Source organism: Acinonyx jubatus, chromosome B4 (genome assembly GCF_027475565.1).
Source record: "Acinonyx jubatus isolate Ajub_Pintada_27869175 chromosome B4, VMU_Ajub_asm_v1.0, whole genome shotgun sequence".
NCBI lineage: Eukaryota > Metazoa > Chordata > Mammalia > Carnivora > Felidae > Acinonyx > Acinonyx jubatus.
Genome location: NC_069387.1, coordinates 66992073 through 67016483, shown reverse-complemented (window position 1 = coordinate 67016483; position 24411 = coordinate 66992073). Strand labels below are relative to the sequence as shown.

General features: G+C 34.1%; 1 protein-coding gene across 5 annotated transcripts in view; it reads right to left on the bottom strand.

Moving 5' to 3' along the window:
• CNTN1 (contactin 1) overlaps positions 1 to 24411 on the bottom strand; it is a 362215-nt gene that overhangs the window by 225832 nt on the left and 111972 nt on the right. Inside the window, exon 3 of one of the 5 annotated variants that reach the window (XM_015085046.3) lies at positions 17758 to 17856. The exons of the other annotated variants lie outside the window; for them this stretch is intronic. The gene's annotated coding sequence lies outside the window, so the exon portion shown is untranslated. The remainder of the gene's footprint in view (positions 1 to 17757; positions 17857 to 24411) is intronic. 5 annotated transcript variants of the gene reach the window in all.

Below are 24411 nucleotides of genomic sequence, written 5' to 3'. Positions count from 1 at the left end.
TCTGCAAACTCCTTCCTAGCATTTGTAACAAGCTAACAATCTCTATAGACAAAAAAGACTGTATGTCTATTATTTACCATTGACCTTCCAATGTGAAACATAGCATCTCATATACAGCGAGCATTCAATACATGGATGCTGAATGAGTGAATGAAACCGTACCAAGACAAGGAACAAATAAGCAGCTGTTTCACTAACTGTGAAAAACAATTTTGATATCATAGGTATAATACAAAGTAGGCCTTGGATTGAGTCCTCACTTGAGTTTCTCATTAACCTTTACTAATGGCTAGGTCCATTCAATAAGGATTCAGCCTCAGTTTCCCACTCTATAATTTGCCATGCAAAATTGGAGCCATTCTTTTAAGTTACAGTGAACATAACCCTTTGGAATGCTATCTACCTCTACATTTTCCTTAACTCTTAGAGGCAGTGGTTTGGACAGTTTAATTTTTTTCAACCCCAACTTTCACTTTGCTCAAGTCCTTGACATCCCTGGTAACAACCTGAACGACTTAAGGAAAAGGTAGAAAAGTTGAGCAAAAAATATGAAGCTCAATTTTCACATATATGTTTCCTCGTTAAGTTGAACAAGTAGTGGGGAGGTGTCATGAAGTGTAGGTAAGTTTGAGGACAGAGTAATACTTACATTAACACATGGAGAAAAGACGATTTAATAAATCAGGCTGTTACTGAAACATTTCAGTAACTATTTAGTGAGAACATTGAAAAACTGATATATATTAAATCAAATTCTCTCAGAAGACTATACAACGAAAATTATCTTCTCAGGAGGAAACTAGCTTCAAAAAGTACATTTAGGGGCCCGTGAGTGTCTCGGTCAGTTGAACATCCAGCTCTTGGTTTCAGCTCAGGTTATCACGTCACAGTTTGTGGGCTCAAGCCCCACGTTAGGCTCTGTGCTGACAACATGGAATCTGCTTCAGATTCTGTGTCTCCCTCTCTCTGCCCCTCCCCCAGTCATGTTCTCTCTCTCTCTCTCTCTCTCTCAAAATAAATAAACAATATATACATTTAGAAAATTATGAAAATTAATAAAGGAAGATTTGCCAGTGGTTTGGGGAAATTGTAAGAACAGAAATAATGAAATAGAATTTGAATTTGAATCTTATATGAAGTCTTCACATAAAAGTAGAGAATTTTTTTTTCAGGAATAAGGGAATTCAAATATATGTATATGTATATATATACAATTTTTCTAAACATAGGATGGAACACAAAAAACTGCCTTCTCAGTTCTATTACAACATTTGTTTTATCAATTTAATTTCAGATTTTGTGAAAACATCCTTGTGACATTAACTATTGTGGCATCTTAATTTCAATAACATTAAATTGAGAGAAATATGCTATTTAGAACTGAAAAAATATGCTGCTATAAAAAAGGCACATGTGATTCATAAAATATTAATAAGACATTTTGGATAAAAACTATGAAATATAAGGAACCTGGTAAAAATCTTGAAGCCAAGCCACAATCATACCATGTAGGGAAAAAGCAGTGGTCCCAGAGAAAGCTGGTCTAGATTAAAAATAAACATTGGTGCTCAGTCTGGTGATATTTATGAAGCCAACTTTTCTGAATCTGTTTCCAGCTGTAACATGGTAATAGAAATGCCTTTCACATCAACCATAAGAATAACTAAGGGATTATTATGGGAGGATAAGATATGTTTAACAACTTTGCAAATTAATGTTCAACAAAAATGAGCATATAGTTCTGTAAGCAAGACTAACCCCTGAGAACCCAAAATGTGAATGGTTGAAAGATGTCCCAGAGGGATCCCAAAATGTTGATGGAAATTCTTATTTGACTACACATTTCACATGAAATATCTATTCCTTTGTGAATTATGACGTAAAACATGCAGATACATACAAATTATTAGGGCGAGTAAATTATTAGTACGGTAATAATGCAAAGATAAACAAATAGCCTCATCCACAATTTCCATTAACAACAACAACAACAACAACAACAACAACAACAACAACAAACACTCTGGGGGCAACTGAGTGGCTCAGTCAGTTAAGCATCCAACTTCAGCTCAGGTCATATAATATTACGGTTTTTGAGTTCAAGCCCCACATCGGACTCTGTGCTGACAGCTCGGAGCCTAGAGCCTGCTTCAGGATTCTGTGTCTCCCTTTCTCTCTCTGCCCCTCTCCGCGCGCTCGCGCGCGCTCTCTCTCTCTCTCTCTCTCTCTCTCTTAAAAATAAACACTAAAAAGTAATTTTAAAAAAACACTCCCGTATCAATTGGCATATATCTGAATCAATCATAATCTCATAGACAGCTGAATAATACAAAAGCTATCTGTGCTTATTCATTCAGACATGCAAGTTACTCAAGACTAGCTCATATTTTGATATCATCACTTTGGATGATTTTGATTATGTCAGCTGAAACAGGAACAATAATATATTCAGACGGTGTCTGCATCTTCTGAAAGCTTTCTCTAAAATACAGAGCATGGTCAAGGAATACGTTGGAAGCTTTAACAATTCCATTTTGTTTACGACACATAAAGGAGCAGAACTTTCAGTAACTATTTCTCCTCCTACCACACTCCTTCTGGGTAGCCCCTCAGGACACCGTTTGGGATTCATCTAACATAACAGTTGAAAAGTACTGAATAAATTCAGGGTCTTGGCTGAAAAACAGAGAGAAAGAAAAATAATAATTCTGGCCCAGTCCTTAGATGATTTGAGCAAGCTGACAGTGCTCAGAGATAGTTGAGGAAAAAAATGAGCCAATTGTCAGATGCCTTTATATAAAACATCCTTTAATTTAAATAGAAATCTACAAACAGTATTTATAATGCTAAAGGTGTAAGCATTAACAAATATACTACTTCAATATTATTTTCTAAAGAGTTGATTAGTTGGTTGATTAATTCTTTACTGGATTCATATATCCACTAAGGTAGTATTCTGCGTCTCACAGAGAAAAAATAAAGAGGTTCTTCCTAATTTAAGTTTGTTTTAGTTGCACATGACACGGCTAAGAAATTGTTTGAAAATACTTTAATGATGCAAATCACTGTTAGATATTAACAAATATGACAAAAGTATCATAGAAGTTGTTGTTAGCATTTTGTATTTTATGGAGACTCCGTCTCCTTTGTAGAAATTCTCCAGATGACAGAGGAATAAATCAGAGACTCCAGCATAATGCCTAGCACTACTTAACTCTGTTTCTCCAAGTGTTTCTCCACTGTTACCCAACCAAGTTTTGTTGTTGGTATTTATGGAACAAGAGGATAGATGGATAGATTAGATTGGAGAACAACTGTCTGAGTCAGTTTTGCAGGAAATGATTTGAAGATTGAATATTATTTCCATGGGGTCGATCATCAATGTAGTTTTTGCATTTGTTTTACTTTCCCTGAATGCATGATTTTCTTTCTTTTGTCCATTCATTCTTTCTTCCTATTTATATTTATATATAAAGTAAAATTTACCTTTTTAATCAAAGGTTGATTGTTTCATTGTTGCTATTAATATTAAGTTTACTTTTCTTTGGCCCTTATACCTTTTAGAGGCGTAAAAGTTATTAATGGTTCCAGGAATGCTTTATCTGTATTTCACAAACAGTTTGAGAATTGGTGAGGGCAGATATTTCTAATCCCCATTTTAAAGATTAGCAAGCTGAAGCTTAGAGGGATTAATCCATTTGTCTAAAATCTCAAGGGATAAATTTCAAGGTTTGCTGGTTCTTTGTTCAGTAGTTTGATGACACCACCCCATTAATATTTATTGATCTTTCTAAGTGTGCAAGGACGTTTTCTTTTGATTCTTCATTATCTATTGCTTACTACTATGAATCTATCACAAAGTCTATCACATTACAGTTGTATATTATATTGGATTATTTTGTATGAGAAGCCAATTCATGGAGAAGGAAGTGATTTTTCTCCTTTATAATCTGACTGCCCTTTTCTTTTCAATAAAAATGGTGTTGTTTTTGATTCCATCTGTACTACAAGACTATGATACGTCATTTAATAAAAGAGGAGTTTCATCTTTGAGAAGACCTAAGGACTAGCTACCAGCCACCAGGTATATGACATGCATTCTTGAAAGGCCTTGAAAAAATAACTCAGCTGGAGAAGGTTTTGAAATATCCTTTCTTCATTTTATTATATCTACATCTTTTTAAAAGATAACTGGAAGCAATCAGATTAGTATTTACCCCAAATCCAAAACAGCATTTGGATCTCTTGACTCATCAAATCAGGTGAGGGTCCAGATGCTAATTCAAATTATTCACATATTTACATGTTCATTATATATGCACTAATACTTAGGAAAAGAATTTGTGGCAGCTAATAGAGTCAATAAAGCTTTCAACATAGTGATAAAAGAATGAGACTCCAGTATGAAGAGAATCAAGTAAACGAGCCTAGGGCACATTACTTATTAATTGAATAGAAATTTTAGCTATAAGCAGCCTAGCTTCCAATGCAAAGTAAAATAAAAAGAAAGTAAAGGCAATCAGTTATACAGCTCACACTGAATAAAAGAAATAAGAATAATTTTGAATTAAAGCATTTTCCCAACATTAAACACTAAGAGAAATTTTGACTTTACAGAAACGTCATTGGGAAAAAAACAATTTAAAATAAAATCTTCAATGAATATTAGAAGCATTCTTTACATACAATTCTTATGTTCATTCTGATATTAAACTGCAGCCCTGAGAATCCATCCTATGTAGCCATAAAGCTTACTGTCCTATGACAATATATGTGTAGAATTTAGGAGTTCTAGAGTAACAACTCACTCCTTCCTGCTGAACTCACACTATTGCTCCTTATTTAGGCATGTGCCTGTGCATAGCTAGTAAGATACAGCTCTAATTGCTGTCTACATTATCAATTCATTGTTTCATCTATTCTCTAAGATGTTTGAAAATAAGAAAATTCAAATAATTTTCAGCTCACACTTTTACTTGTCATAAATAGGTCACACAATGTTTGAAAGTGACACAAACTGAAAGGAGTAACCATTAGTGGATTTGAATTTTTTTCTCAAAAATATGCACATGAGAAAAAAACATCTGTGGCTGATTTGAATTACTTTGTTACAGATATTGGACAATAAAAACTGCTCTATGGGGTGATGATGCATAGGAAGAAATGAAATGAATACTTAAGTCTGCAGGAGACTTCACGGAAGCATGTGAGTCCTTAATACTCTCACCATCCACCCCCATTGCTGCCATCTCTTTTTTTTTGCAATTACTGATAGATTTCCTCTATTCTTTTCATATCAACTGTCCTTATGGTTTTGTGGTTTTTCTAACTTCTACTGCCATGCCATTGCTAAAGTAAATTCTTCTATCACCTATAAACTGAAACTTTCCATTGATTTGTTTGCTGAATTCATTCTAGATCAGGCTCTAAATTCATCACATGATTGTTTCCCCAATTTAGTCAATCTGCATATAATCATTTTTACTGCCTATATGGAATATTTAATTTCCATTCTACTCATGCATTTTTGTTATGTTTCTTTACAGCCTAAACCTAATCACTCCATTCTTTTAAGTTTTGTTTTTTAAGTTTATTCATTTATTTTGAGAGAGAGCAAGTAAGGAGGGGCAGAGAAAGGGAGAGAGAGAATCCTAAACAGCCTCTTCACTCTCAGCACAGAGCCTGATGCAGGGCTCAAACTGATGAACCATCATTATTTGAGCCAAAGTCAGATGCTTAACCAACTGAGCCACCCAGGTGCCCCTAATCACTCCGTTAACAAAATAATAAATAAATAGGGGCTTTATTTCTTTGTAATTTGTTTCATATGCAATTATGTAATGGTTTATGAAGATTAAATCCTAAATTACATCTTAAAGAATCATATATATGACACAATATGACAAAAAATATTTCCTAAACAAAATTAAAATATTGGTTTTTATTAACACAGTTGACCATGTTTACAGGCACATGGGTGCCTCACTAGGTTAAGACTCCGACTTTGGCTCAGGTCATGATTTCACAGCTCATGGGTTTGAGCCCCACAGCTGGCTCTGTGCTGATGGTTCAGAGCCTGGAGCCTGCTTCAGATTCTGTGTCTCCCTGTCTCTCTGCCCCACTTCCACTCTCATATATAAATAAACATTTTTTAAAAAGCCATGTTTATTGTTACACCAGTGATAGCATTTTAATGTGTGGGCGATAAGCTCAGGAATCCCCCGGGTTTATACCAATGGGTTAACAAAGCATAAAGAAATACAAAGTCATAAAATGCTCACACCTGAGTTTGGGTAAACCAGATTGGTACCCCAAGAATAGAGGTGGGGGGCAAAGGCACACCAAGAATAGGGAGGCATAAAGGTGCCAGGAATAGGGAGGTGCAAAGGCACCCCAAAATAGAGAGGGGGTGCAGAACCCCCAGAATAGAGAGGGAGAGGCAAAGGCCTAAAATAGGAATGGTGCAAAGGTATCCAATACATAGGTATATAAAATAAACAGGATTAGATATTCAGGGTGGAAGCACCCCAATTTAGTACTATAGCAGAAAAGCTGCTTTCACAGGATAGGGCCAGGTTAAGTAAATTGGTGCATTGGACTATGAACCACTGTACTGCAGGCAAAGCAGCCCAGAGGGGAGATGGTTAACAAAAGAAAAAGTGCCTTATTAACCCTGAGGTTATTCCCCCTATCTGTCTTATCCTCTAGGCTAGCTAACTTAAACAGACATGGTGCCTCCTGTCTGCCATTAACAACCATCTACCCATCTGCCTGGCACCAGGATTTTGTTTTATATTGACCCAAACCCCAAATACTGTATATCTTCAAAAACCCCCTTTTCCCTCATGTCTCCAAGTTAATGCTCCCAGTTTGTCTCTTTATACATGCCCATCATGTTTGTAAACCTTCTGATCTTAATAAATATGAGGCAAGGACCCTTATTCAGGGCTCTTGTCTTTTCCCTGACATTAGCCATCTCTCACTTTAATCCTGCGCCTGCTCTCTTGCTGGCCAAAAGAGAACTTTAGACTTAGAGTCTATGACATTAATGAATATGCAAAACACTTATCACACTTCCTAGCACAAAGTACAAAATGAACAAATGTTGGTATAACCAATTCTCCCTCTAAATAGTGCTTTATTTTGTCAGCAAAATAGAGTAATTTTGCTGTGACACAGGTGATAACATCTTCAGGCAATTAACAAATTAAATTTCTGTTCTTCATTCTCCTTATTTTACCAATTGCTAGGCAGTGCACTCTTCATAGTTCTTTGCATGTAGTATCTATTGCATATCTACACTTTGCTGGACTAATTTAATCCTAATCAGCTTTGTATATGAGAAATGGAGATTTATACAATCTCCATTTCACTTTAACACATTTACTCATTTCTTCCTAAATTACAAGTGACTGAAATTTTTGTTTTTAACAGTATAACCAAAGCACTTATTTTCAACCCATTGATTGACAAATGACTAGTTCTTTTAAAAAACTAATTTTATACTGACTCTGAGAATGTCTCAGTGAGTACCCATTTCCTAATCAATGTTCATGAATTTCTTGCAACATTATACTTCTGTAGTTAAGATCTAAGAATTCTGTTTTGAATCACAGAGGAGTGATTTTCTTTCACTGAAGTTTCCTTTCTTTTCTTAAGAATGTTTCTTGAAATAGATAATTTAGAGAAGCTAAAGAATTCATTAAAGAACATTTTCCCTTAAACTAAGAAATTAATTACAGGAAGAATATTAAATCTGAATCAAGAGTCCTACAATTAAGGAAAAAATACTGTAATTTTTGTATTATTATTAAATTTCTAACCAGTATGCTTTGAAACTTATTTTTCTATATGTAGGTATGCCTAAATAGTAGATCCTTAGATAATAAGTCTCAATCATCAGAAACTCAGTTTCCACATGTAAAAACTAAAGATTAGTCACAGTTTTATAAAAACTAACCCCTTCCAACTCTAAGATTTCATTTCATCCTTGATGAGGGAATGGCCAACAAATTCTAAATAATCTTTATCTTAGGTTACCCAAAAATATTTTTTTTCATTACTGCATGAAGCATCTATTTAAGTTCAATTTAAATGAAAGGAGGGTGTCACTTAAAGACATTAATATTTCCATAAGTGAGGGCTACATCCTACTACAATAAAGACCATAGAAAATAATCATATTTGTAATACTATTTTGTATTTAATAACTTCAAAACAATCATTTTGCCAAAGAATTTTATTTTTTCCTATAAAAAATGATTTATTTAAAAATCAACACTATTTGGTATTCATGCTCTCCTGCACAGGTCTCATCCAAATATATCCATGTAAACAATTGGCCATGTTTTCTCTCTTCTAATTGAGTATTCTGGTACAAATAACCATGTCTCTCAAAATATTTATTATTATTTATGCCTGATCTACTCCCTTCATAAATTTTCTATTTATTTAACATCTTCATTAAGTTCCAGTGAAACAATGTTGCATTTCAAGTCATCTTTAACAATATCAGACAACTCAGACTCAATAAGACACATTTTTATGGCCTAGATCTCTGTTTATCTGGCAGGTCATTTATTTCTAAACACATTGTTTTATATAATTTGTCATTCAGCTATGAATAGGCCACAGTATGGAATATATTCACCACTTTTTAAATATTTTCTTAACAATGCTACTGCCTCATTGTGAACTATTTTATTATCATTGTTATGACTTAAATATGTAAGTCAAGAAGACCTTAGTATCAACATATTAGTGACAAATATTAAGCAACTGTTTACAATAGATCAGGCAACGTGCTAAATGCTGAGGATATGGATAGACATAAACAGAATGATGATTGTGCCCATGAGTCTGAAACATTTTTAATATTATGTAAAATAGTTTAAAAGAGTTCAATTATTTTCATCCCTGCTATTTACATAATGTAAGTTCTACCTAATACATGATTTATCTTTTATTAAAATATTCAAAATATTTTTGTTGGACAGAATATCTGCTCATGTTTTAAATCACCAAATATTTTTATATGAATTTTCTAATCAATAAAAATCAGTAAAAAAAAAATAGAAAAAGAAGAAAAAAAAGAAGAAAGAAACCACATAGTACGGTCATTCCAAATCCCTGAACTTGCCATTTACAACATATTCCTTGTGAAAACTAACACAAAATATACTCATGGATCATGGTGGTGGGAGATAGGGTGCTATAAGACACAAAGATATGTAAATCTTGGTAGCCAGGCATATTCCCTAAGTCATGGCAAAGTTGGTCTTCATTGAGATTGAAGACCATACTCATAAAGAAGCTAAAATTGTTGACTTGACATTCAGATCTCCAGGTACAGGTATACTTTAGGTCAAGATAGACTTTTGTCATAAAAAATTCCTACTACAAAAAAAAAATTCCTACTACTACAGGATTCATCTTACATTTGATATGTCCATTTACATAATATGATCCCCAAAGTCTATTAATTTAACAGTGTGACTCAAACATAGTGTCTTAGAATTAATAAAATGTGGTAACATTAATTCATGTGACCATTCATTCATCACATATTTATTGAATATCTACTATGTTCATGGCCCTGTTCTAGATTCCAGGAATGCGATGATCAATAAAACAGAAGTGATACCCTTTCTATTCTTTAGTTATATACAGAAAACTTGCCTGATTAATATCACATTTTCTCCTGAAGGAGTTAAGAAGGAAAAAAGTTTCTGAAAGCATCCTCCCAGGGAAAAGCAGTAAAAAAAGTTCTTATCACTAATTCACATTTTAGAGGAAACAATAATAAACTGGGTAATATCAATTTATTAAAAACATATTACTCATCAATCTACTCAACGACATTTAAGCTGGTCCATGTATTGGGCATCTTGTTAAATGTATGTATTTCCTCAGGTGTCATTTTGTTCTTTACCCATCATTCAAATTTTCCACACTTGGGCAAAGTGACCTTTTTTTCTTTTAGAGTTTGTTTATGGATAGTTTACCTTTCAAATTATACTTGACTTTCTTCTAATTACAGACATCTTAATAAAATAAATTTGTAACTTTGCACTGGTTCCATTATGTATGTCCATTTTAGTTAAAAGATAGGTGAACACACCTATGAACATAGGAGTACAAAATATCATCGAATGCATCCATGCTTTGACATTTGAAGGTTCCTGCAACATGCAAAAAAAATAGCAAAATTATGGGAATATAACAGAGAAATTTTAATCTCTTAATCCTGAACCTATAGTTTTAAAAACAGGGTAAACTCAGTCTTGGTTTTCTAACCTTTAAAGTGAGAATCTCATCGTCTTCTAGAAAGGATTAAATGAGAACATGCATTAAAGCAATTATCTCAGCACTAAAGACATAGTTTGCTTCCTCTATCCTTTCAAGTTGTGCTAACTACCTCTTTTTAGTGTGAACCTCTAAATTTTTCAGTGAACATCACTTATAACCATAAGTAATAAACAATGATACAAATATTTTAAAATATCCTAACTGTCCTTTGATTGCTGCATCCAGGAGATTATTCTTGATGCCTTCCCCTACTTTTGTCTAGAGCCCAATTTACATGCACTATTGTACCTGGTTTACATCTTTACAAGAGCTATCTTTGTCCAATAAACTTTGTTTGCTCCTCTCTTTTTTTCAAGAGACTGTTTTTTTTCCATGGCAACGGGGAATAGACTTCCCTTTGCATAACCACTGCACAGAGAAGGGTCTTAATAAGCATTTGCTGAATTAATAAATTAGAATGTTCTGTGACCTCAAGAGATTCATAATTATGTAGCGTGGGATACATATCTATTACCTATGTACATAGCATTATTCCATCTATTAAATCGTGCCATAGTATCTAACATATAAAAATCTGTTCCACTAGAATATAAACTCTTTGATGGAAAGATTCATGTTCTATTCATCCTTGTATCCCCAAAGTCTGGCATAGTGGCTGACATATGTGTAGAATTTGGCAAATGTGGTTCCCCAGCGGAAGAGAATTACTTAGAACTTGGGAAGATGCTGCTATTAGCCTTGTGCTCAGAAGTTTAATTCAGAGGATTAAAATGGCAACTAAAAGCTTCACTTGAAAAGAACAGTCATAAAGCCCAGATAACCCTTGATAAATCATCTTTGCTTCTGTGTGTGGAATTAATTGGAATGCAGATATTTATTTTTTTAAGTAAACTCTGTGCCCAACATAGGGCTTGAACTCATGACCCCAAGATCAAGGGTCAATGCTCTACTGACTGAGCAAGCCAGGTGCTCTGGAATGCAGATATTTTAGAAATGATCACACCAGCAATAAATATCAAAGTTTCAGGTATATTGGCATAAGACCTTTGGCTAGTAAAATAGATAGCAATAGATTGACCTGAGAAATATGGTTGATGTATGAGAAAAATAAGTTTATCGTTTAGACGGAAGAACAAAGGAAAGAATGGTGTTAATTCAAAGTTTATATATGTGGCAAATGGAAGTATCTCTTCTGCTTAGAACCCATGTATCCATCTGAAGGTCAATTAGAATAGCTGTAAAGTCAGCACCTTCCTATGAACGTTACTATGCCTGGCACTTTTTCATGGTGGCAACTGTCATGTAAAAAGTACTTAATTACATTAAACAATTCTACTTAATTTGTAAGCACAAACAATTATCTAAGAATATAGTGATTTAAAGGTAGATAAGTCTGAAGACAGAAAAGAGACCAAATGACTTGTAATCATCTTTATGTTCACTGAGGCACTGCTATCACCGCTTTTAATAGCCAATACAGGGAGGTGCACCTGGGTGGCTCAGTGGGGTTAAGCATCCGACTTCCGCTCAGGTCATGATCTCATGATTCCTGGGTTCAAATCTTGCATCAGGCCCTGTACTGACAGCTCAGAACCTGGAGCCTGCTTCCAGATTCTGTGTCTCCCTCTCTCTGTTCCCCTCTCCTGCTCATGCTCTATCTCTGTCTCTCAAAAAGAAATAAACATTAAAAAATTTTTTTAAACAGGCAATACAATAAAAGGAATTTTTCTAAACATACAATTAAATTCAAATTTTTCATAGACTGAAAAATTCTCTTTTTGGTAGGGGTTAAAGTTCTGATTCTCTAATTACTTACTTACTTACTTACTCACTCACTCACTCACTCACTTACTTACTTACTTACTTACTTACATTAACCTTCAGCATTATTTTCCAGCCAATTTTTCATTTACTAGCCAATCCAAGGCCAGAATTCAAATACAGAAAACACAAAACTAGGAAATAAAAAATAAATTTCATGCTCTCGATAATTTTACAGAATAAATTTTTTCAGTAGTGAGCATCTTTGAATTTTCTACTAAAATGTTCCCTCCATAGATGATCACCATTCATCATGATTTCAAAGCACATTAAAAAATTATAATAGAAGTCGTTTCCTAGGTTCGAGTAAAGGGAACAACTGCAATTGTTTTCCACTATTCTTGCCTACTTGTTCTGGAACTTGGGTGCCCTCATACTGACCTATTTTGTTTATTACTGGTCCATCCAATTCACCTCTTGGCTGTCTGCTCAGCCAGTTCTTCAATAGATCCTCCTGTTTGTCACCCAGCTTCTCTTCTTGCCAACTAATATATCATCTTCCATCTGTTTAAATTCCTATGTTCTTTCTGGCACAGCTCTGCCTCCAGATTCCCTCCCAGCCACCTACCTTGCTGCCCTCCATCTGCTAGCATGACTAGTGTCTTTTCTAACCTATTATCAATCTAAATTGTCTTCAACTTTCCACTTGAATTTCTTTATCAAAGGCTCATCTCTTAAAGGGTTACTGCAATTGCAATCATAACATATCATACAATCTTGAAGTAGAAAGGGAAGTTAAAAACCATTAGGTTCAAACATGCATTTCATGTTTTAATTCTTCTACCCTTTAAAGTCAATTAATGTTCTCAATTTCTCTCAGTGATGGTATTTTGAAGTAATAGAGTGTACCACTGAAAGAGATCATTACTGTCTTTTGGTATATATTCTTCAGAGCACTACCTCTGTGTGGCCCAATTCTTATTAGTCTTATAGTTAATTGTGTTTGGTTCATTGTTCCAAAGTTTGGCATTTACTGATTACCAAAAACCTTTTTTTGGACACCACATTTTCAAGACAATTCAATTCAATTTTGTAGGATTAATGTAGCAGAAATATTTCTTAATTAGGATGTGTGTTGCTTACTGGATACCAAAGACATTATATAAACAACACTAGCATTTGACAATTACAGTTTCAGAATTTGATATTTTAGGAGCATAAGGTGGCATTTTCCCTTGACATTGACTTAGTAGCTGGATGAGGTAGATGCTTGTTTTTATGTAACAGAAATGCTACAAGTTAAAGCAGACTCAGGAAAATGATGAAACTTTAGACCTATGTAGCTTGCCATTAGACTAAAAACTTCTAATTGTCCATTCATATTTCTAGAGGATATCCCCTCCCTCTTTCAACCACAGCTTAGAAAAAAGCTAAGCTTATGTTTAGAGGAGGTTCACTCAGGATCTGCCCTTAAATCTGAAATAATATAGCAATTTAATAACATGGTAATTATTTTTAAAGACTTAAATCATTTATTTTAAATACTGGGAATATATAATTTCCATTGATGTTAATTGGTGTTAAAGATGTTAAGACTTCTTCATGTTTGTTTTAATACAGGTTTTATTATTATTTGAGTATGGTAAAGCCAATGGATCTGATGATAACTGCCACTGAAAAGATACTTGTTATACTCACAGATCCCAAGAGAAGGGGGGCATACCATGCATGGGGGCACACAGGGAATCTTAGGGCTTGGGGGTCAATCAAGAGGCAGAAGGAGAGGGGGAACTATAGGCAAAAAGCCTTTAGTGTGATTTTCTCAGGAAGGAGAGAGGATAAAAGTGGATTTACGGGGGCTAGTTTGAATTACTTCAGAAGCTCTGGGTAAGCACCAGAGCCATCCCTAGTTGTCTGGTACAGGTCCCAGGGGTGATTAGGGCAGGAAGAAATTGGCCAGAGTGTGAAAACCTTGATAAAGAAGAAGGTTTAAGGTTTGGACTCCAGGTTGCTTGATTTGCACTTGAAAAGTTCACTCAGGGGTCATTGGTTTACTAACTAGTAATTGGCTAACCTCAGGAAGGGCAATCCTCCCAGGGTCAGCAAAGCGAGGCATTAGAATATAGAAAATAAAAGGCAAGATTAATACAATATTTAATTTAGAATGAACAATCATTTAAAAATGTTCACCATTCATCTGATTCAAGGGTCAGAAACTTTTTGAGCATTAAATGCCCCAATGCGATTGAATAACAGATGTGAGTGCCCAATCACTATAAAAATAAGTCTAAACATGTTATTCTAGTGGTTAGGGTCTTAATAATCTGCTCCCACCGTCTTTGTTCTCAACTCTACCAGTCCAATTCCTCTACTTCAACCCTGACACTGGAATATAAAATATTAATTTTTGCTTCCATGCTTTTATGTATATTCTTCTCCTGGGCTCCATTTAAAAATTTTGATTATGGTTCCTTATTTGTCCTATGACACTTAAACTTTTACCAAATGTTTTAGATGACACTATGTTGTACTTTTTTTTCCTACATTTGAATTATTTGCTCTAGTGAAAGCACCGCCCCTCTTCTTTTCTCACAACTAGAGAGCCAGAATCCCTAGCAAGAGCACACAGGAAGATCTTTAAATAAATTCTTCATTACACTGAGTTGTTTTATGAGAGGAAAGTGACTAGAAAGCAATGAAAAACAGAGTAAAATTTATATTTATAATCAGAGGGAAGACATTGCTGAAACATTCATGAAGCTGTATTAAAATGACACATCCCTCAGAGTCAAATTCTAGGAGCATTTTTAAAAGGAAAATAATTCAAACACTAATTTCTTAGAAAATATATTTTAGGGAGAAATTAATGTTACTATTTTTCCAAAGGGAGAAAAGAGAAGATACAATTTCTTGGTGTCACTCTTTGTTATAAATTCATACTTAAAAAAGTTTCTGAATTTTACAAAGTTTACAATTCTTCAGAACTATTTACTAAAAAAATACAGGGAAGACTTCCTTATCATAAAAAAATAAACTCAGATTGAAAAAAACTTTTATGTGTGTTTTAAGTTTTGGAAAATGGACATATTATCTCTCTTCAAATGTTTTTAGTCTCCTAATCTTCCATTAAATGATTCGTAACTTTTTTACAACCCTAGTTTATGGCTAATGTTAAATATAGGACATATAGAGATATATAAAAATATAGAGATAGATTTTTACTTAGATTTATTATAACATATGTACAAACAACCCTTATTAGTATAAGTATGATACTAAAAAGAAAATGGACAGCTTACCATTTTAAAATACCCTTCACTGATTTCTTACTCTACTAAGTCACCTTTAAAATACATTTTTAAAGTAAATTACAAAGCCTTACATTAGTGAATCATAATATTTCAGAATTCTTATAAATTGATTTTAAGGGGCATTAATTATGTATATCAATTATTCATTAAGTACATTTTTCTTTCAAAATCTTATAGCTAATATTTCACTGCTATATGGGTTTCTCATTCCATTTCCTCTTTCCATTTATCATACCCTTTTTGTATGTCCTCGGTCTCCTTTCTAACTGTATCTAATATGATTATGCTTTGCCATAATAATCATTATTTAAAGTCATTTTGGCGTCTCACTTCATATATTGTGGTCAATATTCAAATTTTCTCATTAATCTCTTGTTAGTTTCTCCCAATTGACAATCTATAAAAATTAATTACAACTACTGTGGGAACTGGGAGCAGAGCACATCTCATTCCAGATTTCCCTCACATGATCCAGGAAATATTCTTTATCTAACCATCACATATTTTCAGTGATGTTGAGTAATGGTTTGAGTTGAGACTAGAACAATGACAGAGAGATTTAACAAGTGCAGTGCTACTCAGACCCCTTTGTTTATACAATCTCCCCATGTTAGCCCATTAATTTTACTGCTACGTTCTTGTCATCCAGCATGGGGGCTTTTCTTCTACTGTCACCTCAGCCTGATCAAACAAGTAGCACTGCCATTATGCTCATCACTCAGAATTTAGTATGTCTTTGGGCAATAAATATCTTTTAGTTTCTGCCCCCTCCGTTCTTTTTCATTTTCATTTCTATTCCATTTTACTAGCTGTTAATGGGCCACCTCAGTCAGGAGGCATTTGAGCAGGAATGAACACCATGACTCAGCATCAGGAGACTCTAAAATGTATAGGGGCAGCTACTTCTCCTTCCTATCTTCCCCTCCCTAAGGAAAAACTCAACGTGTGAGTTTCCTCCTGTGCCTAAACTAGCTCAGCTTTGCAGATTTAAACACGCTCTATAACGTGAGTTCTGTGCCACCATACTACCAGGCAGTTGAAAGGAAACTCAAATATAATAGAGTAATACCACAACAGAATTAAAATGCATTGTGAAATGCTTGAAAGGTAGTTTCCCTGTGTTCTTATTATCATTACTCTGTATTTCTCTCCTTTTTTTTTTCTAATAGATGATGCTTATTCACAAAGCATACTTAGCATTATCTATTACCGGTTCTTGATAGATTATTTAGCAAACATAATTTTAAAAACTTAGCATCATATTTGAGGAAGGACATATACATACATGTTATATTATGTATATTATGTTCTATCAATTATATATTATAGTGTATATGTGTAGAAATACATATGTGTACATATATGCATGTGTGTATATATACTAATAGTGTGTATATATATATACATTAATAGTGCATATTTACTGTTTAAAATTATCCTTAAAATGTTATATTTAATGCTATTTTCCCACCCTGAAGAGAGGTCAAGGAACTCATATCATACCGCACATTATTTGCATATTTATTAATTATTTGCCATGATATTTAAACAAGCAGTTTTAATTCACAAAGACTGATAAATATAGTAGTACATTATTTTTACTGTTCAGTTTTTCAGAGTTTTTGTGGATTTTATTTGGCTTTTCTATACTGGGTTCTATAATTCCATAAGCTTAATTTTGAAAACATCAAGAAAAAAAATAAAACTTTTCGGGGGGTTGTAGTAAATTCAAAATATGCCATCTACCCACTCTTTTTAAAGTAAGGCATTCTGGACAGGAAGAAAGAAAACAAAACACGTAGAAGTCAAACTGTTTTGTTTCTGACAACAAGGTCTTCCTTCAAGGACATGCTATTCCAAATTATTTCAATTCCATCTGTTCAATTTGTATGCAACACAGTATTTGAGTTTGAGTACCTCAGTGCCATCCTCTACTTCTGGTAGAAGGATTGAACATTTTTGGTGTCTATCAACATCTTTCACCATCATTTGAAAATGTTGACAATAAGGAAATAATCTGAGCCAAAGGAATACCACAATCCTGCTAAAACTTCTCCAGAAGGAGATAATTTTTTTTTATTGATTCAGCTCACGCTCAGTGCTGCCCCTCCCCAATTTGCAGGCTAGCTATCTAAGACACACACATCGGAGCTCTGGTACATTCTTGAATAGCTTTTGCATGCAAATAAAATACCTTACGGCACAATACTGTCAAAAATATAAAATAAAGTCACCTTTCAATGAACAAAACAATTCAGAACCCTGATGCTGCATCGCAATACTGAGGTCTGAGTCAACGTTACTAATACCGCATCACCGTTATCCCAACTCAGCACATTCTCACTTACAATTACCTAGAGAAAAACCTTGTGCTTACCTGATATGCTGAGTTATCTGTTGTGCTGGGTATAGTATTTATTGCAAATTGTCCATTTGAATAAATGCAGCGACAGTTATACCACAATACGCCTCTCTCCTGCAGCAGAAAGCAAGTTAAAAGGACTTCAAGCTGTGACCTCAGAGGCAGGCACAGCCGCTCCCATCCTTCAGCCAACCTTCTGGGAAGAGCAGGTTAGATGACAGCGAAGCTGGCTCTCTACATAGCAATACTTTCAAATAAAGCATTCTGTGCTGGGAGCTGGGGGATTTACATCTTCCAAATTCGGCTGGCCTGAGTCAATGCAGCTTCTATGCCTGAAAATATTAAGCATTTCACTGCAGTCACTTAATGCAAGAAACTATCTGAGGCGACTTCACAAACCCTGTCATTCTGTTCGGAGACTAAAGAATGAGCACCGCATGCATAATTCATGCATTAAAATCTTCAATGCACTTCCTGTAGCTGCTGTTCTAATCCAGTAATGGGCTATTGATCACCTCATCGCTAAGACAATTGAAGCTCCGCAATTGGTTTATTTCCACAAATAAAATTACAACCTAAATCACAGGCAGAAGGCTCCAACTCTGCAACATCCACTCAGGGAAAACACTCACATCGAGGAGATAACATTTGCATACTGCAGAATGTTTAAACTGGACTCTCTTTGGCAGAAACACTGTACTATCTGCTTCTTTTATTCAAAAGACATACTTTCTGCAGATTTAGACTGAATATTTTACATTATAAGTGATATATACAGAGTTGTTTTTTTTCCTTACCATTTCAGGAAAATCAACAGGCTAAACTGAAAATTAAGAAAAAAAAATAAAACATAAAGAGTGATGTATGGCTACAAATTATAGGAGATTTTTCCTGGATTCATGTGGATAACCTTTCTTAGAAGACTTTAATTTAAAAATAATTAACTTTTATTTGAATAATGTGGAAGAGATTTTTTTAATCACCATAGTGGGTACATGTGTTCATTACTGCTAAGTATTTTGGATGGTAAGCACCTTTTTTTTCTGGTAATGTGAATAGTTCTGAAAGCCCTTTCTCTTAGAATTCAAGCTTCTAAGAACACACCATGGTTTCTATTGCTCTTTTTTCAGTGCCTCAAAAAAGAAACCTTTAAAACAAAATGTTCATTTCATTAGGCTGATATTCATCAAGGAAAAATACACATAGCATTTTAAAATGTCATAATAATATTTACAACAAACACTAGAGTGAGACAGCCATGTAAAATAGCAAATGTATACAAATGCTTGTCAATTTCCCAAAGTATCTTTAGTGTAAAAATTAATTAAGCTTTCTTTTTCCACCAAAAGGAGACTAAATATGATGTTATTAAGATCATTTAGAAGCCTAATACCGTGTCTTTCCAAAGCCTCTCTTTATTACATATACATAGGTACCAGGTACACATACAAGTGTCATAGTTTTGTGTTATCACATCTGACTATTTGTAAGATCTGAGTGAAATCTGCAATTTCACAGCTCAGGGCTAGGCTAGACTAGAGAATAATATAGACCAAGATATAGACCAAGAATAGAATATAACCAAGGTTTGCCATCTAACAGTTACACTGCACAAGAAGCAGTTCAGCCTTGGAGGAAGAATGGTCACAGTGATTTCCAGTCAATAAACCAGGAGCAACTGATATCAGCCTGCGAGGGTAGGAGGAGTGCTGATGACAACATGGATGGAGTTCACGGAAGTTGGGGGAAACATTTCTTTCTTCCAATGCATGTGAGAGCATGCCTACTAGGTCATAGAAGAGATAATTGCTCCCAACTGATCAAAATGATGCTAAAATATTCTAAATGGCAGTCTGAGAAATTAACCATCCAATTGCTATGTTTATTACATATCCCACATTCCATAATGTTTTGTCCTACCCCGGGCAGACTATATGCACATTTATATATATTGCCTCTAACCTAATAAACTTCAAGTGAACTACATAGTAGACCTTATTTTAAAATATTTATCTGAATGACATTCTATATTCTTTAAACAGAAGATTGAAAGTCTTCAAACATTTTAAAAATCATAGAAGTTATAGCTAAGGATTAATATCTTGCCATGAGTTTTATGAAATTAATCACCTATAGAAGCAGTTTTGTATGAAGATAACATCTCATTTAAAAATAGTAGGAAATTGAAAACTTTAAAATTTAAGTTATCAGGTATGGGGATATAGAGTACAATCATTTTGTAGATATAAATTGCTGACATAAACTAAAATAATTACTCATGTAAGCATTAGAAAATTAACCTCTCTGAGATGACGTGATTCAATAATGCATAACCAGGTGGATAGGAAAAGCTGAGTTCATCCCTCCTGCGGTGAGTGAGGACAAAGTCAGTATCTTTTCTCCCATACAAATACTCAAGACCCAAGTCTACAATGAAGATAGCAACTTTGTATCTACTTGGTGAATTTTCACTATCAGTGGTCTTAAAAGGTGGGGAGAGACCTGAGAAACACACACACAAACACCTCATCAACCTAGAAGAGACCAACACTAGAAGTCTACAAAGAAGAATACGGCATGAGAAAAGTTATAGGGGTGGTAAATCCCTAAAACATCAGAGTGGGAACCACAAGTAAGCCTGAATCAAAACAACTCAGGAAAAGTAGCCAATTATACTCTTAGATAAAACAAACCCAAAGGTGATAATAAGAAACAATTTCCACTTTCCGTAAGTCCAGCGATGCGTAAGAAAGACACTTGACCGATCTTTTCAAATAGATGGAAAACAGAGATGGAGATTTTGAGATGAATTTCATCTCTTTGCAGATCAAGAGGCTTTCCAATATTTTGAATTTATAAAGCATGTAAAATATAAACTCCGTAATGTACGATAGGGTCAATAAAATGAATCAAAATTTGGAAATAAATCAAAGCATATTTAGTCTACTAAACTTGTGATATCTATTAAGATATATAACTAGACTGTCTGACTACTGTCATTTGGAAAAAACGCATAATTTACATCCATTATAAAAAAACATAATGACATGTAACCTTAGGAAAATAACTGAGGCTACCAAAGTTTCTACATTCCTGAGCTCAAGGAATGTAGGAGCAGACTGCATTTGTTCTCTGAGATTTAAGACACTCCTTCTTTTCTTGCTCTGTCCTACCAATACTATAATCATCCCCTAATCATAGCACATTCATTTAATTAAACATATTTATTATGTACCTTCTACAAGAAAGGAATTGTGCTAGATGCTAGGAAAACAAGTATGTACAGGTCAGTGGCTGCCTCCAAAGTAATCATACTTTAATGATGAAAACAGGTAAATACACAGATGCAGAGTGATGAATAGAATCACTTTGATATACTTTAAGATATGCAAATGAGATAATTAGTAAAAGGCACCATGTCTGCATGCTAAATAACTGCTGGGTAAGTGTTAATTGTTAATTTTTATTCCACTAGATGAGGCATAGAGGTATAGTAACAGAAGAAATACTGGCATTACCAACTGCCCATAGGGCATGAGGAAATGATTCATGGAGGTGGTGATAGTTAAAGAAATTGAGTGGTATAAAGGAACTAACATGGGTTTTAATGATTGACAAATTTGAAAATAAATTCAGGCTTCTTTGAATTTATGTTACTTTGCACATGCTACCCATATTCCATGAAGAGCAACTTTATATCATTCGTGTCATATAGAAATGAAGTTAAACATCCATCTCTAGCTTTCTGTGAAAATTAAAAAGTAATTTAGAGCACAAGAGTTAAAATATAGTTTTTGTAGTCATACAGATGAGACTTTAAATTCCACCTTGATTTCCTCATCTTTAAGATGGAGAGGATATCAACATCTTAGAGTTATTAGGAAATTCAAACATTGCAATGTCTATATGTCACTTAACACAGTTCTTGACCCAGTAAGACTTTAGAAACATTGATTCATTTTTCCCCAAAGCTTAATCTTGGAGAATATTTTTGATGGAAAATTCATTTTCAGTAAGGAGAACCATGTGCATTTGTGGCAAGGTAGGATATCACATAATATGCTTGAGAAACTGAATTGTGTATGTTATGAGAATCTGAATACAATAGACATTTGTCAGGTGATAAGGCACAATTATATAAAATCTGATTTATATAAGGCTCTTTTAAAAACTTTGTTACAATTCTGACTATATAGAACATTTTTAGCACTGTTAAGAAGTTTGAAGCTATTCTGCAGAGAAAGAAATATTTAAAGATTTCACCAAGAGAATAATATGACTAGATTTTGTGGCTGGAAGATAGACTGGAAGCAGTAAACAGATGAAAAGAATATGTTTAAGAGAATACTATTTGGAATCTACCAGAAGTGATAAGGATCTAAACAAGGCAGATATAGGGATGTGGACATAGGACAAATATTCTAGAGATATTTAAACACCAGAGTCAGTAGAACTAAGTAGTATGAAGAGGTTGGGAGGAATCCTGGAAGGCTTTCAGGACTTGGGTAACTCAGTGTCCTTCTCTCACTCCTATCCAAAGGATAAAAGAATGACTGATATCATAAGAAGAGGGTGAGATGAGATTATAATATTATACACAGCAAGGGGGGAATAAACCACCAACAAGATGAAGAGTTGGTAAAGAATTGGATACTTAAAGAATTTACAGCAGACATTTTGAGAATGAAACTGTAGCTCACTAGGTGTTTGGGAGCAACCAGAATTGTTTAAGGAAGTCAAAGAAATAACTCAGACTTGAAATTGTGCAATGAAAATAAGGTGGATACCCTGAGATGTAGGAAACAAAATGAACTGAAAGCCCTATGTTAACTTGCTATCTTGACATCATTTACAAATTGATTGCAAAAGGGAAAACTTCTAGTATATATTAAACATATCCCATAAGAATAAACAATGCTCAGTACAGCTCTTGTGAAATAAGTAGCACTTACTTCTACTTACCATGAGGAGTTCCGCTCAAAGAAACTTAAGAAATTTGGCCACATCACATTACTCGGCGATAAAAAAGAAAGAAATCTTGCCATTTGCAACAACGTGAATGGAACTAGAGTGCATTATAGTGAGCGAAATAAGTCAGAGAAACACAAATACATGACTTCACTCATATGTGGAATTTAAGATACAAAACAGATGAGCATAAGGGAAGGGAAGGGAAGCAAAAATAATATAAAAACAGGGAGGGAGACAAACCATAAGAGACTCTTAAATACAGAGAACAAACTGAGGGTTGCTGGTGGGGTTTCGGGTGAGGGGATGCGCTAAATGGGCAAGGGGCATTAAGCAGGGCACTTGTTGGGATGAGCACTGGGTGTTATATGTAGGGGATGAATCTAAATTCTATTCCTGGTATCATTATTACACTAAATGTTAACTAACTTGGATGTAAAATTTTAAAAATAATAATTAAAAAAGACCCAATTATAATTCAATCTCCATGTAAAATAAAGGTACTAAGAATCCTACTAATGGTTACAAGTATAATTGAAAAATATAATGTAAAGCCTTTCAAGTCTGTGAAGGTATAATATCTCCCAAATAATTATTATAATCCTTATTTAATCATATTTACTTTTAGTTATTTTAAGAGAGGCAGGGTTTTTTTTTATTTAAATTCCAGTTAGTTAACATACAGTGTAATATTAGTTTCAGGTGTTCAATATAGTGATTCAACAGTTCCATATATCATCCAGTACTCATCACAAGTGCACAGTTTAATCCCTATCACCAATTTACGGTAGTTTTTCTTTTTAAGTGACTAAAAGCTCTTGAAGGTATATTTAACTTCAAGTCAAGACATCAGCAACCAATTCTACCCCATGAGATCTACTGAACAGCTCTGAATATATGCCAATCTGTCTCTAGATACACATTAGGGAAAAGCTTTGAAAATTATATCCTACTTGGAAAAAAAAATAATAAAATAAAATAAAATAATTAGGGGCGCCTGGGTAGCTCAGTGGGTTGAGCGTCTGACTTCGGCTCAGTTCATGATCTCACAGCTTGTAAGTTCAAGCCCCACATCAGGGTCTGTGCTGACAGAATGGAGCCTGGAGCCTGCTTCAGATTCTGGGTCTCCCTCTCTCTCTTTCTCTCTGTCCCTTCACCACTCATGCTCTGTCCCTCTCTCTCTCAAGAATAAATAAACATTAAAAAAAATTATATCCTGCTTGTCTTCTTCCAGTAACAAATTTAAATACTTACAAATCATTTTGGTCCAAATATATTTCTAGTCTCAAGATAATTTAAGCCTACCTCACTATGTCTCGATTTTTTATTTAACAGAAGTCTGTACCTTCTTAGGTCTTTTAGGATGTTTAAGCTTTTGAAAAGAATGATCCAACCCATAAGTAACTTCTTCAAGCAGGCTTAATGGGGAAAAAAGGTTGATTTTATGAATTTATGAATGAACAAATGCCAACAAAAAATAGATGATACATTTACTATAATATCTGATTGTATGATACTTTAAAATACAAACTGTTTTTGTAGACTTTTTGTAAGTTTTAGCCTCATTATTACTAAATAGATATATTTTTAACGTAACCACATCATGATTATAAAGCACAAGTATATATTGTGTGCATTCATGTGGGATTTGCATATATACACAAATATTTTAAAACTTAAATTATACTGTAGTTCATATTA